Genomic DNA, 12,488 nt, shown 5'->3' on the forward strand with positions numbered 1-12,488 from the left:
TTAAGAAGAGCAATTTTTGGCCCAAAAGATCCAATATATTTAAATCCAAAATCTTCTTGTAGGCCATATATCTGGAAAACTACATATAGTGTAGCTAAACCCAAGCCATCAGTTAACTCAATATGATGTGCTTATTCCGTAGAAAATACGAAAACTCGATTTAAGGGCGTTCAAAACTTTTGTGTCCCCTGATCCAATTGGCGCAAAAGATCAAATATATTTCAACACAAATTTTCTTGTAGGCCTTATATCTGAAGAACTATCAGTTAACTCAGTATGATGTGCTTATTCCGTAGAAACTACGAAAAATCGATTTAGGGGCCGTTCAAAACTAATTATTGGCCAAGATTGCAATCTTTTGACCCATTTTTAGGTTTCCTAAAATTCTTGTTATGATAGCTTTCGTTTTAAAAAAAATTGATTTTGATTGATTATTGTGTATATGCTCTGTTACCGTGAAAATTTCATAAAATATCTCCGAGTTTTAATAAATATGTTGAGGTGTAAAAAATAAGGTGGAGAAAATATCGAAAACTAACGTAAAACAGAAAGAAAGAATTTTACTTGTTTTACAATGCACAGGATCACTAGTTAAAATAAAGTAAATAGCCTTTTTTTTTTTTTAGAACTTTTAACATTATGCAGAAATTTGGGCTTATCACAATTATGATGTCTTAAATGACGCTCACAAATTTCTAACACAAAAACAAAAGTTCTAGAAAGAAACAGTTATTGGTTTATTTTCATACGCATCCTGTATATGGCCTAATTTCTGAATTTCCATTCATTATGTTGACATGTAAAGAGACAATAGAAAATAGAATTGTAAATATATACTTGTTTAGTATAAAAGGAAGCTAAAGTACAAGCAATCAGTTTTGTTATTCTAGTTATGACCCAATATTTATTAAATTAGAAAATATTGAAATACGAGTAAAAGTATTTGAAGCTATGAGACTTGAGTCACAACTTTTATAGTTTTAGCATTCTATATCTATTTGATGGATCTATAATGCGTGAGGAAATGTGAGTATTTCCAGAGAACTCACAGACACGATGCTGTCCACCACAAACTTACTTGGCAGCGGATTGAACCAGGGGCTCCACGCACTAGATGTAAGCGCTCTACCACTGAATGACCTTGCCTCCAAATAATGAGTATAGGATTGGACAAACCAAAATGATTACAGGATATATCAACTGTAAACCGTGAATCGCAAAATACTACTACTAACAAGAATACATTACGCAAAGGTAAAATTTAAGTGAGTAAAATAAATGATTTAGGACAATTTAATAAATATCTTAACTAGTTTTAATTTAGAAGAAAAGCACACCGGGAAAATTATAAAATTCTTATTCGCCAATTGTAATATGTAACGCATCGAGGATACGAACTCTGAATCCTCGAAGTCGATAGTTTGCTTGCACAGGTAAGCAATTTTGAAAGCACATATAGTATATACATGAGGTTTCATAGCACCTTGTTGGCACATCAAATGAACAAGTGAAAATCTAATATACACACTGAAATCTTAAGCTAAATGACAATTAAGAACAAGATAAAGAAGAGGTGGGAGAAATATTTCCAGAATGTACAGTTGAAAATCTAGTCAATGTGAAAATTATGTTGTATTGCTCACATACTAAGAGCTACACCAGTTAAAAGCCTTCGCAAATGGAGTCAAACATAATCATGCGTTCGAGAGTTGAGCATGGTAATCGTAGCCCCAAAGGATTTACAGAAAGAACTTCTTGCGTAACTTCCATTTATCAACATTGTTTCTTCAGAAAAAAAAAAATCAACTAATCCTCCGTTGGAATCTTTCTTTCTTATTACATCTTTGGTTCATCTTCTTTGTATGTCCTTCTACTATAGATTAGATTAATTAGATCTTCTGATGACGTAAAAAGAAAGAAAAAATGTGTTTTCTTCTCTTTGGAACGAGACTCCAGATTTCTTCATTTTTCTTCTTTCGTAACTTGAAAAGAAAGATTTGAAGAGCTTTTATGAAAGCATCAGAAAGAAAGAAAGAAAGAAAAAAAAGACCAGAGAACGACACACAGGGAAGAAGTCGAAAAGTTTTACATGGAGCTTCCAACAAACAAAAAAGAATTTGTTTTTAGATCGAACTTTTTGAGATGGAATCTCTTGCACAGTTTTTTTTTTTTTTTTTTTCATTCATTCAGTTGCAAAGAATGGACTCAAGTTTCTCAAAAGAGGAAGAAAGTTTCCACATTTGGATCTATTGTAGGGTATACTAACTAAATATAATGAAAGATAAAGGCCTGCGTACTAAACTTTATCGCCCTAATTTCTTAAATTAAATCATATGCTAAAGTTAATATTCTAAAATCTAATGATGAAATATGAACAAAATTATAGTTTTTGAGAACTTTGTCCGAGGAAATCTCGCCCTCAAGACTAAACTACCCTTGTGAATTCTGAAGACAATGAGGACAAGGAATTCTGACACAGGAGGACAATGCTATACTGTAGTTTTATACCCTTCTGGATATTCTCCAGAAAAATGACTTATACGGGGGTGATTCAGAAAGTAATGCCTTCAAGGTGATACCTTTATTTGTGTTTGACAGACAGCACGATATAGGTATTAGTGAAAAGCTTGCAATGTCAAGTACAAATAGTGGCATCATTTTTTAAACATAGTCCCCATTACGGGCAGCACACTTGCGCCTACGCGAAACAAGTTTTTTCATGCCGTCGGCGAAGAATTGTGGTGGCTGCTGGCGACACCATTGCCATTGCCAAACCAAACTGCTGCTTCTACATTCGCATCACAACTGTAGCGTTGGCCCTTACGGTGATCCTTAAGTTTAGGGAAGAGCCAAAAGTCGCAGGGCACAAGATTTGGGCTATAGGCAGAATGAGACAAGATGTCAACAACACTTTTGCCAGCAGATAGAACAAGGATCTTATAAAATAGAGGATCTGCCCTTACAACAAAATCTTGAAGCCATACGTCACAGTTTCGCCGCCCCTACTCAATAGGATCGAAATGTTTTGAGCCAACAATCATGGCGGAAACGAAAGTAGCCAATCAGACGTGCTGATGCTCGGTTGTTTTTTGGCTTCATCGACTTAATAGGATGAAGATACATATGGGCAGGTCCTCTATGTATAAACATCCTTGAGGTGGAACAACTTTGAACATTTTGGAGGAGGAGAGGATGTGTGGTGATATTCCATCGACTAACGATTCGTTTCTGGGTCGTAATGGTGTATCCGCGACCCGTCGCAAACGATGAATGTTCCTGGGCGCACAACCTTCTGCAGTCAGAAATTCAAGACAGCCCTCTGTTTCAACCGGACGTCATCACTGGATGCCATGGACTGCTAGATTAATCTGTAACGAGAAGAAATAGTAAGGTGAAACAAATGACATTCTATAGCTTAAACATCAGTGCATTAATGATAAACAGTTAAGAATGTTAGCAGTACTCTTAGCCAAGTAGTGGGATTGGAGGCATTGCTTTCTAAATGATCCTCGTACCATGGATAGGTTTATTAATAAAATACTCACGCATGAAATCTAAACGAAATTGTTGGCGCAGTTTTCGAGAAAAACTCATTTTTTTCGTCTTTCAATAAACTACCTTTATTCTAGTGGTACGAGGAATACTCGAAAACGTCTCAAAGAAATCTCATACAAAACTTTAAAATTTGTTTTGGATACCTTGAAGGGTGTGGCCTCTGTGCGAGTGAACATACATTAGGACTAAGAATGGACGAACAGCCGGACGGTAGAGGTCTGCACGGGCTCGGGCCTATAAAGCATAGATGAATTCGGGCTCGGGCCGCACTCAGGCTATAAATTATTAAATATACATTTATATTTCTCGGGCCTTTTTGGACCCAACTTTGAAAATATACTTTACAATATTTGTTAGATCATTCTTTCTGCAGAACTTTTAAAGCGCATCTAAATTTATAATTTGAGATTCCCATACTAAAAATTTATCATTGTGCAATTGAGAGAAAATTGTGTAGTGGAGAGAAAAGCTGAAAGTAACAGAAATAAACATGCTTCCAGGAGCGTAATTTCAGATTTTGCTTGGGGGGCGCAAAACCCCTTGATATAGGTAAAATTTCGCGTATTTCACTGATTTAGTACTATTTTATTGATAGAATCTATAGAAATCTCAAACTCAGGGGCAATTGCCCCTCCCTGCCCCCCTAAATGACGCCCCTGTGCTTAGCTTGTCTGTGAGTAGAAGTACTGTTTCTTACACTGAATTAAAGTACTCCTTGTAACAAAAGCATTCAGAACGAGTTATCCTGTTTCTTTTTCTCCAAGATGATGTCAGTTTATATTTTGGTTTTAGTTTTTTATTATTATTTCTTTCTATTGCTGATATCGGAAGTATTTCTTTTACAAATTCTCCGCAAAAAAATATAGTATTCCCATTTTTAGTTGTAAAAAGTGGAATCAAACGTTGCCGAAACTGAATAGCAAAAATTGCACCTTTTCCTCATTTCAATAGTTCAAGATAAAGAAAAATTGATGATTTGGTGATCATGGAGAAAAAAGAAAACTGCTTTGACGACTGTCTGAGTGAGTTAAGTTGACATCCATTTGCATAAGAACTTGCACACATTAACATTCCGTTTTAAACAATTAGAGTATTCATGTTTCGATTTCATGATAATTTTTATAAGTAAAATGAAATGAAATATATAGTTTAACGTCCCATGTTATGTACCGAGGCTAACGGAGACGGAATTTTTATATGACAATTTTCTTTAGAGAATTCATGTAGTTAATAAGTGTAAACGCTAACTTATTTCGTTGTTCTCTCTGAATCACGTAAGATTTTAAACTGCAAAATTAAGAATCTAATTGTTGTTAATAAACATACAATTTTGTGTTAATTACTAAGTTTCTGTAATTCAGACTTATTTCAGGCTGATTTGACTATCACACCGGCTGGGACCTAAAGGCTAAAACATATTTCAGGCTTGGCACGGGCCTAACATTATAAATTTGCGGGCCGTGCCGGGCTCGGGCTAAAAATTCCGGCCTATGCATACTTCTACCGGACGGACATTTAAAAAGTATATGAGGGATATGAAACACATAAATCCGTTGAAATCCTGCATTTTTTTTTCTCTTCGGGACTACCATACTTTTTCTCTTCTATCGTCACTCGATAGTGAACGAATTGAGAATGCTCCCAGAGCATTGGCAGAATAAACTTAGAAAGAATTAATTTTTCTTGTTAATTTCAGTAGGAGAGCCTGAACTTTTCTACGACAAAGGCTTGCCGCCGCTGTGTATATTTTTATAACTGTCTGGCCTAATGGATGTTGTCATACGGTTTGGTAGGTCATTATGGGTTGATGACATGGATTTGGAAAGTTGTTATATTTCTGTTTTTAGTTGTGCTGACATGGAAAGGTCATGTTCTCTTTTTCGAGTGTGTATGCGTGTCTGTAGAGACTTTATACTGGTTATTTTTAAAAATAATAATAATGGAAATTTGAATTAAATCTGTTGATACGTCATTCTGTATTACGTACTTTCGTAGTAGTGATTAAATTAATATTTGAGTCCCACCTGTTAGGCTAAAGGAGATGGTGATTATTTTATTTGTTAAAAATAAGAAGCTCAGAATACTTATAATGTGTGATACGCACTGGGATCGAACCCGGGACCCTTAGTAACAGTGGTGAATGCTGTATTTTATGGGAATTGAATATGGGACCCTTAGCATCAGAGATGAATGCTGTATTTTATGGGAATTGAATATGGGACCCTTAGCATCAGAAATGAACGTTGCATTGTACGGGAATTGAATATGGGACCCTTAGCATCAGAGATGAATGCTGCATTGTACGGGGATTGAATATGGAACTTTTAGCAACAGAGATGAATGTTGCATTGTACGGGGAATGAATATGGGACCCTTAACACCAGAGATGAATGCTGTATTGTACTGAAAATGAGCCTGGTACCCTTAACACCAGAAATGAACGTTGCATTGTACGGGGAATGAATATGGGGCCCTTAGCAATAGTGGTGAATGCTGTATTTTATGGGAATTGAATATGGGACCCTTAGCACAAGAGATGAACGTTGCATTGTACGGGGATTGAATATGGGGCCTTTAGCACCAGAGATGAATGCTGTATTGTACGGAGACTGAACCCGGGACTCCACCAAACACCAATGGTGAACGCTGTATTGTACTGAGAATTATTGCAATTCTCACATGTAAATTGGCGAGAAAAAAAAACATATGGGAAAATACGAAATGTGTGTATGATTGAATGCTTTATTTATTTTGTTAATATTCATTATTTTTATTCCTTATAGTTAACTCCGTGTTTACAGCCAAGTTTGAAATACGGAGCGAGTGAATTGTTCTTCCGTCTCTGAGAGAAGACTGTCTTAGAATGAATAGAGGTTTATTTTTGTAAAATGCCATTATTTCCGGGTTGTTGCTTTACACGCGTTTCCCCTTGCTTCCGTTAGAACATTGAGTGGTGACATAGATATAGAATGTCAATGTACTTTCTACTTTTATTTCCGCTTGTACTGGAATAACCGTAGACACTTTCTTCCTTGTTTGTTGGAACTTTGACTGGTGACGTACTGAAATATTTTTCCATTAACGATGTTTGTTACTGCGATACTTATCTGCAGTGATGAAGAAGACAGATAGAAATTTTATGTTTCTTCCCCCTTTAGAAGATGTATTTTTGTGGCAATATCTGATTTTTGGCAGAATATCTAATATCTGATGAACATGTAAGCATTTTCCTTAATTAGATGAAAACCGTACATAGCCTGTCCTGAATGTTGATCGATCGATACCCTGTTTGAATGAGATTTCTCCAGCGGTTGACGAACTTGAAAATAAGAAATTTTAGATGTCTTACCGTAACACTGAATAAACGATGTTAGCGGATATGACGACCTTATTTATTTATTTATAATTAATGAAATCGGATTGAAAACCCGATGAAACATGATGCTTGGGGGAGGGACATAATGAAATCCTTATATATATATATAGTATTGAAATAAAGTTTGTTATTATTGTTTTTACACCGTTTCATAGTGTGTGTGTGTATTGATCTTTTGTGTGTTGAACTTTTTTGTGACTGATTTAACAGAACGAACTCTGATTTTTAAGGTGAGAACTTTTTTAATACCATGTATTATTCACTTAATTATAATAATGAGTTTTTGAATAATTATTGAAAAACTACACGATTTGCTTCTGAGAAACATTATCCGGGAAATAAACCTACGACCATTTTTTTGTAATCATGACGAGAGGATAAGCTTTGCGATATACTGAAAACGCTTGAAATGTAATTGCGATTTTCGATTACTAAAGTTATTATTGTTATTATTATTATTATTATTATTTACGGATCGTATCTTTTTTCATTATTTCGCTTCTTTTTTTATTGGTTCGTGTTATTTTGTTCAATCACTTCATTAGAAGTTCCGTGTTAATTTATTTTATTGGTTCGATTTCTATGAAATCTCAGAACACTTGTAGTGTGATTATTTTATTCGTTCGTGTTATTTTATTTCATTCATTCTTTCTCGTAGCAAATTCAACTTATTTATTGGATTGTATGCGAAGCAAGCTCAGAACACTTGTAGTGTGATTATTTTATTCGTTCGTGTTATTTTATTTTATTGGTTCATTTGCTTTTTTTTTTTTGTTCAATCACTTCATTAGAAGTTCCGTGTTAATTTATTTTATTGGTTCGATTTCTATGAAAGCTCAGAACATATTAAAAAATGTGAACCTACAAATAAAAGACGGACCATTTACTTGTAGAGTTTTATTTGCTTAATTATAGGATGCTTAATTACAATATGTTTGATTCATTTGTTACGATTTTTTTTTTAAACTGTTATACCGAGCACTTTAAATCAGTTATACCTAATATATATATATATGTACGTTGTACAGATGGGACTTGAACTGTTTAAGTAAGCTCATTTGCCAATAGATGGCATACTACTACGCTTTGGTAACACATCTGATAATCTTTTTAGGAACGCAAATGTTTGAACTAAGACTAGTATTTGCAGAAAGAAATGTTTTAGTCTTGGGGGAGCGCTTTTCCCCCAACATTATCGTGTTTTAATAGTAAATATTACTGAATGTTAGTTATTTTGCCTGGGTGGTAGCAGCATAGCGCAAACAATAGTTTTAATGTCAAGAAAGAAAATTTTACGGAAACACCTAAATACATTGGTTATTGAACACTGTCTTTTGACTTGAAAACCTGTTGTATATCCGCAAAGCAAAAGGAAAATTACGTGGCTATAACTGACGGGGCCCATTAGTTATAGGCGATCCTAGATTTTAGCAGTATTATCTTATAGCAAAAAGAGAATTATGTACGTCTATTTGTAGTATATTTTTACAAGTAACGGGGGCCCTTCCTCCAGATTTTAGCAGTATTGTATTACATTGAAGCGAATTGAAATGATGTCCCTCCAACTAAGTGGGTTTTACCTCCCAGATAGAGCCCATGTCCCTCAACGAGGGGCTTTTGCCTTTTAGATAGCCCAACATAGATTTAAACAGTATTATAGCAAAAATGAAATTATGTAGTCCTATTTGTACTATATCCCTCCAACTAAGTGGTTTTTGCCTGTCAGATAGATTGCCTAAATTTACCAGTATTATAGCAAAAGAGAATTACGTACGACTATTTGTAGTATATTTTTACAAGTAACGGGGGCCCTTCCCCCCCTTTAGTTATGGGTTCCTCCAGATTTAAACAGTATTGTATTACAAGGAAATTATGTAGTCCTATTTGTAGTATAATTGGCGGGTCCCAGTTACAGGATTACTTAGAAAATTTTGAGTCCCACAATTATGCCGGTTAGGCTAAAGGAGACGGTGATTATTTTATTTGTCGAACAATATGTGAGAGAATAAAAGATATTCTCCTAATAAATTGTTTTTTTTATATTGCTTCGCTTTACAAAGAAAGCTCTTAAAAGTATATAGGAAGTGGGAGGAAACGGGAGAACCCCCGAGAAATTTTCATATGTACGATGTTTGTCCACCACAATTTATAAAAAAAAATAAATCCAAACAATGATTGTTATGAAAATGTTGAAATATTTGGTGTGAACCCGGGACCCCAAACACCAGGGGGGGGGGGTGAACGCTTTACCACCGAGCCACCGTGGCCCCCAGGCTTACTTAGATTTTAACAGTATTATATTATAGCAAAAGGAAAATCACGTACGACTATTGTAGTATATTTCTACAAGTAACGGGAGCCCTTACCCTTCTTAGTTACAGGTGACCCGAGATTTTAGCAGTATTATATTATAGCAAAAAGAGAATTATGTGTTTTTACCATATACATTGATATGTGTTAAAGTTCCCCATTAGTTAGTTAGTTTTTACAATTGCGGGTTTTTTCTGAATAGGTAATAACATAATGATGATAATTATGTTCAACTGAAGGGTCCCCCTTAGGGATTTGTAATATAATGAACGTTTGGTGGTTTACTGATAGAAGAAGAATTAACTATGCCCTCACAAATTATGTTTTATTAACAGAACACAACTGCGAGAAGGGTACTTATTTAATGCTATCAGTAGTATTTATTGGCTAAAAAGAAATATATATATATCATACTGTACCTTTTAAAATATAAATATATATTCAGGACTAATAATAAATACGTCAACACGGCACACGGCTTAAAGTAAACTAGAGTTAATTTAAAAGTTCTCCGACAGATGTCACTGTTAGTGGTGGGAGGGGGAGAACACTTGATAGAACATGATATAGCATGTATTTGATGTGTACGCTTATCATTTTTTCTTACGTCGGCGTGCGTTAAAGATCATAGAGAAAGCTTTCCTGATTATTTAACCTATTTTAATAGTATTAAATAAAGTATACAGGATTACCAGTATATTTATTGAGACCTGTTTTATTACAGATATTGAAGCTGTGCTAAGCGTTGTGGTGCTAGCAATTAATTAAAAAGTACCGACTATCCCAGCTGAGATTTCTTCTTTTTCTTTTTTGTGGATTGTGAACGGAAAATTAAGCCTTGAAACGTATGTATTTCTTATGGTTATTATTATGATTTTTTTAAAAAAGAAAGAAAGAAATTATATAGTTTTTAATTGTACTTGACTTGTATTTAACCAATATTAATGAACAAAGAGAAACTCTCTCTCTCTCTCTCTCTCTCTCTCTGTGTGTGTGTGTGTGTGTGTGTGTGTGTGTGTGTGTGTGTGTGTGTATGTATGTATGTGGATATTTTTAATAGAATAGTTTATAACTTAATATAGGTGAATATATTTACTGATTTTTTTTTCATAAAGTAACTTGATTGATTTCTATTTACATATTACTAATTAACTAAAGGTGATTAATTTTTTTTCTTTTATATGATATTATCATGTGAGCGTTGCTTAAAAGATGTATTTATTTGATCTTTTTTTTATTAAAGTGGTGTTGATTACTCAAAATAGTTTTTGTTGTTTTTATTCTTTAGATGGATTTCTTCTGCCCGACTGAAGAATTTAACATGATTGATGAGATCTACCTGCAAGAGGTTTTGCGCGGTCTCAACGAGTACCCTAGGGTTTTTAGTACGTGGAAAGCCATCATGGAATTAAGCAGACTTGGCCATAGGGGAACCGTGAGATGCGAAGCCATATTGCGGACCCTTCGTGTCTTTGAAGGTAATGATATACTACTTCTCCAGCACTGTGTAAGCAGTGCTGACGTACTGGATTTGTTTGTGTACGGTTTTTTCCGTAGTAAAGAATCATATGAATTGGCTCTAGATAAAGTTATGTATTTATTAGCTTGTGGGGAAGGTCAGGTAGATAGGATAAATGATACAGAGTTATCTGAGTTTTTTGATTTTGGCTCGCGATTTGTTTTGGAACCATGCTTAATCCCATCTGAAAATAATAATAATAATGCCATAGTCATGACCCCTCAAGAAACTCATAACTTGAGTCCTAATAATTTATATTTGTTATCAAATGAAGATTTAGCTTTCCTAAATGATAAAGCAGATGGGATTGGCAATCTAAATTCCGTTGAATTACCAATTGAAGAAGAAATGAGGAGATTGGTTGAAAATGCGGACAATGCTGTGGTTATACCCACGCAACAGGTCCAGGGAGAAAATCCTGTATACAATACAACTCAATATTGTGTACAGGATAATCATGACTATGGGAACCAATTGATTTTTTCTCCCCAGCCTGGACCGTCATCTGCTAGTGTCCCACCAATGGTTGGACATGGCAACATAAATAAGAATAGTACAAGTAGTACTACTGGTAGTTATAATAGTGGTAGTACAAGTGGTAGTAGTAGTGATAATAGTCATGGCGGGGATAATCAAAGAAATAGTAATTTCGAAGTTGTAAGACAAAGCAGACAAAGGTTTCGTAAGTTTCATCTTACGGGCCATGAAATTGTCGTCAGACCTGTGGGTGATGAAAGGAATATTAATAGCCCAGAGGCCTATATTGAGAGTTTAATCGATTTTGCGTTGGAACATGTGATCTCCAATGCACGCCCCATGGACTACATTGGTTTATACGTTGAAAGTAGTAATAGTACTAATAACAAACCAGTGTATGTACCATTTAGAAGAAAGGACAATTTCACTGCTAGAACAGTCCTCACTTCAATCGAACGAGTACTAAATTCGAATGAAGTGTTCCTTTTAGGGGAAGAAGTATTGTTTCGATTCCATATAGCGGAGAATTTGCACGGACAAGGAAGACCTAATGCAATGAGTGCTGTCCGAAAATATTGCAAATACCAAGATTACTTGGAAAAGCGATTAATTCGCATTGAAAATAAGAATATGTACTGCCTCCCCATGGCCATAATATATGGAATAACAAAACATACCGCAAGTAGTAAAGTTTTGTATAATTTAAAAACAAGAGACTATGATAATTGGATTCTTAAAGCAGAAGTTCTCTGCGAAATGGCAGGAGTTAACGTTCAAAGTAAGCAAGGTTGTGACATCTCTGATCTGGACCTCTTTCAAGCATATTTGAAAGGGGAATATCAAATCGTTGTTTATGAGGAGGTTGAAAAGAATAATCGGGAATATATAGTACTTTATCCGGGAGAATATGCAGAAAAGAAGATTTTTATCCTATATCAAAGAGGTAACACTATTGGTCATTTCGAACCCATTCGTAATATTAGAAGTTTTCTCAAGGCACGGAAGTATTGTTATTATTGTTTGGAAGCTTATGATGAAAGATATTGGGTACATAAGTGTAAAACTCGTTGTTCTTTTTGCGAACATACTCACGAACGGGACTATACTGCAAACAGAATTAAATGTAATGCATGCAATAGAGAGTTTGCTGCGGGTATTTGTTTTGACAGCCATCTGACATGTAATAAAGCGGCTAAATCCGTATGTGATAATGTAAAGCTCTGCATCGATTGTGGTATCATCTTTGATAAG

The 12,488-nt window shown here is 34.9% G+C and overlaps 1 long non-coding RNA gene across 1 annotated transcript in view; it reads right to left on the bottom strand.

The window, feature by feature from the left end:
• Positions 1–590: 590 nt before the first annotated feature.
• LOC145681007 (uncharacterized) overlaps positions 591–12,488 on the bottom strand; it is a 200,852-nt gene continuing 188,954 nt past the window's right edge. Inside the window, exon 4 of the long non-coding RNA XR_014130710.1 lies at positions 591–3,368. This is a non-coding gene — a long non-coding RNA (uncharacterized LOC145681007). The remainder of the gene's footprint in view (positions 3,369–12,488) is intronic.

This window comes from Thermobia domestica, chromosome 3 (genome assembly GCF_964235325.1).
Source record: "Thermobia domestica chromosome 3, izTheDome1.hap1.1, whole genome shotgun sequence".
Lineage (NCBI taxonomy): Eukaryota > Metazoa > Arthropoda > Insecta > Zygentoma > Lepismatidae > Thermobia > Thermobia domestica.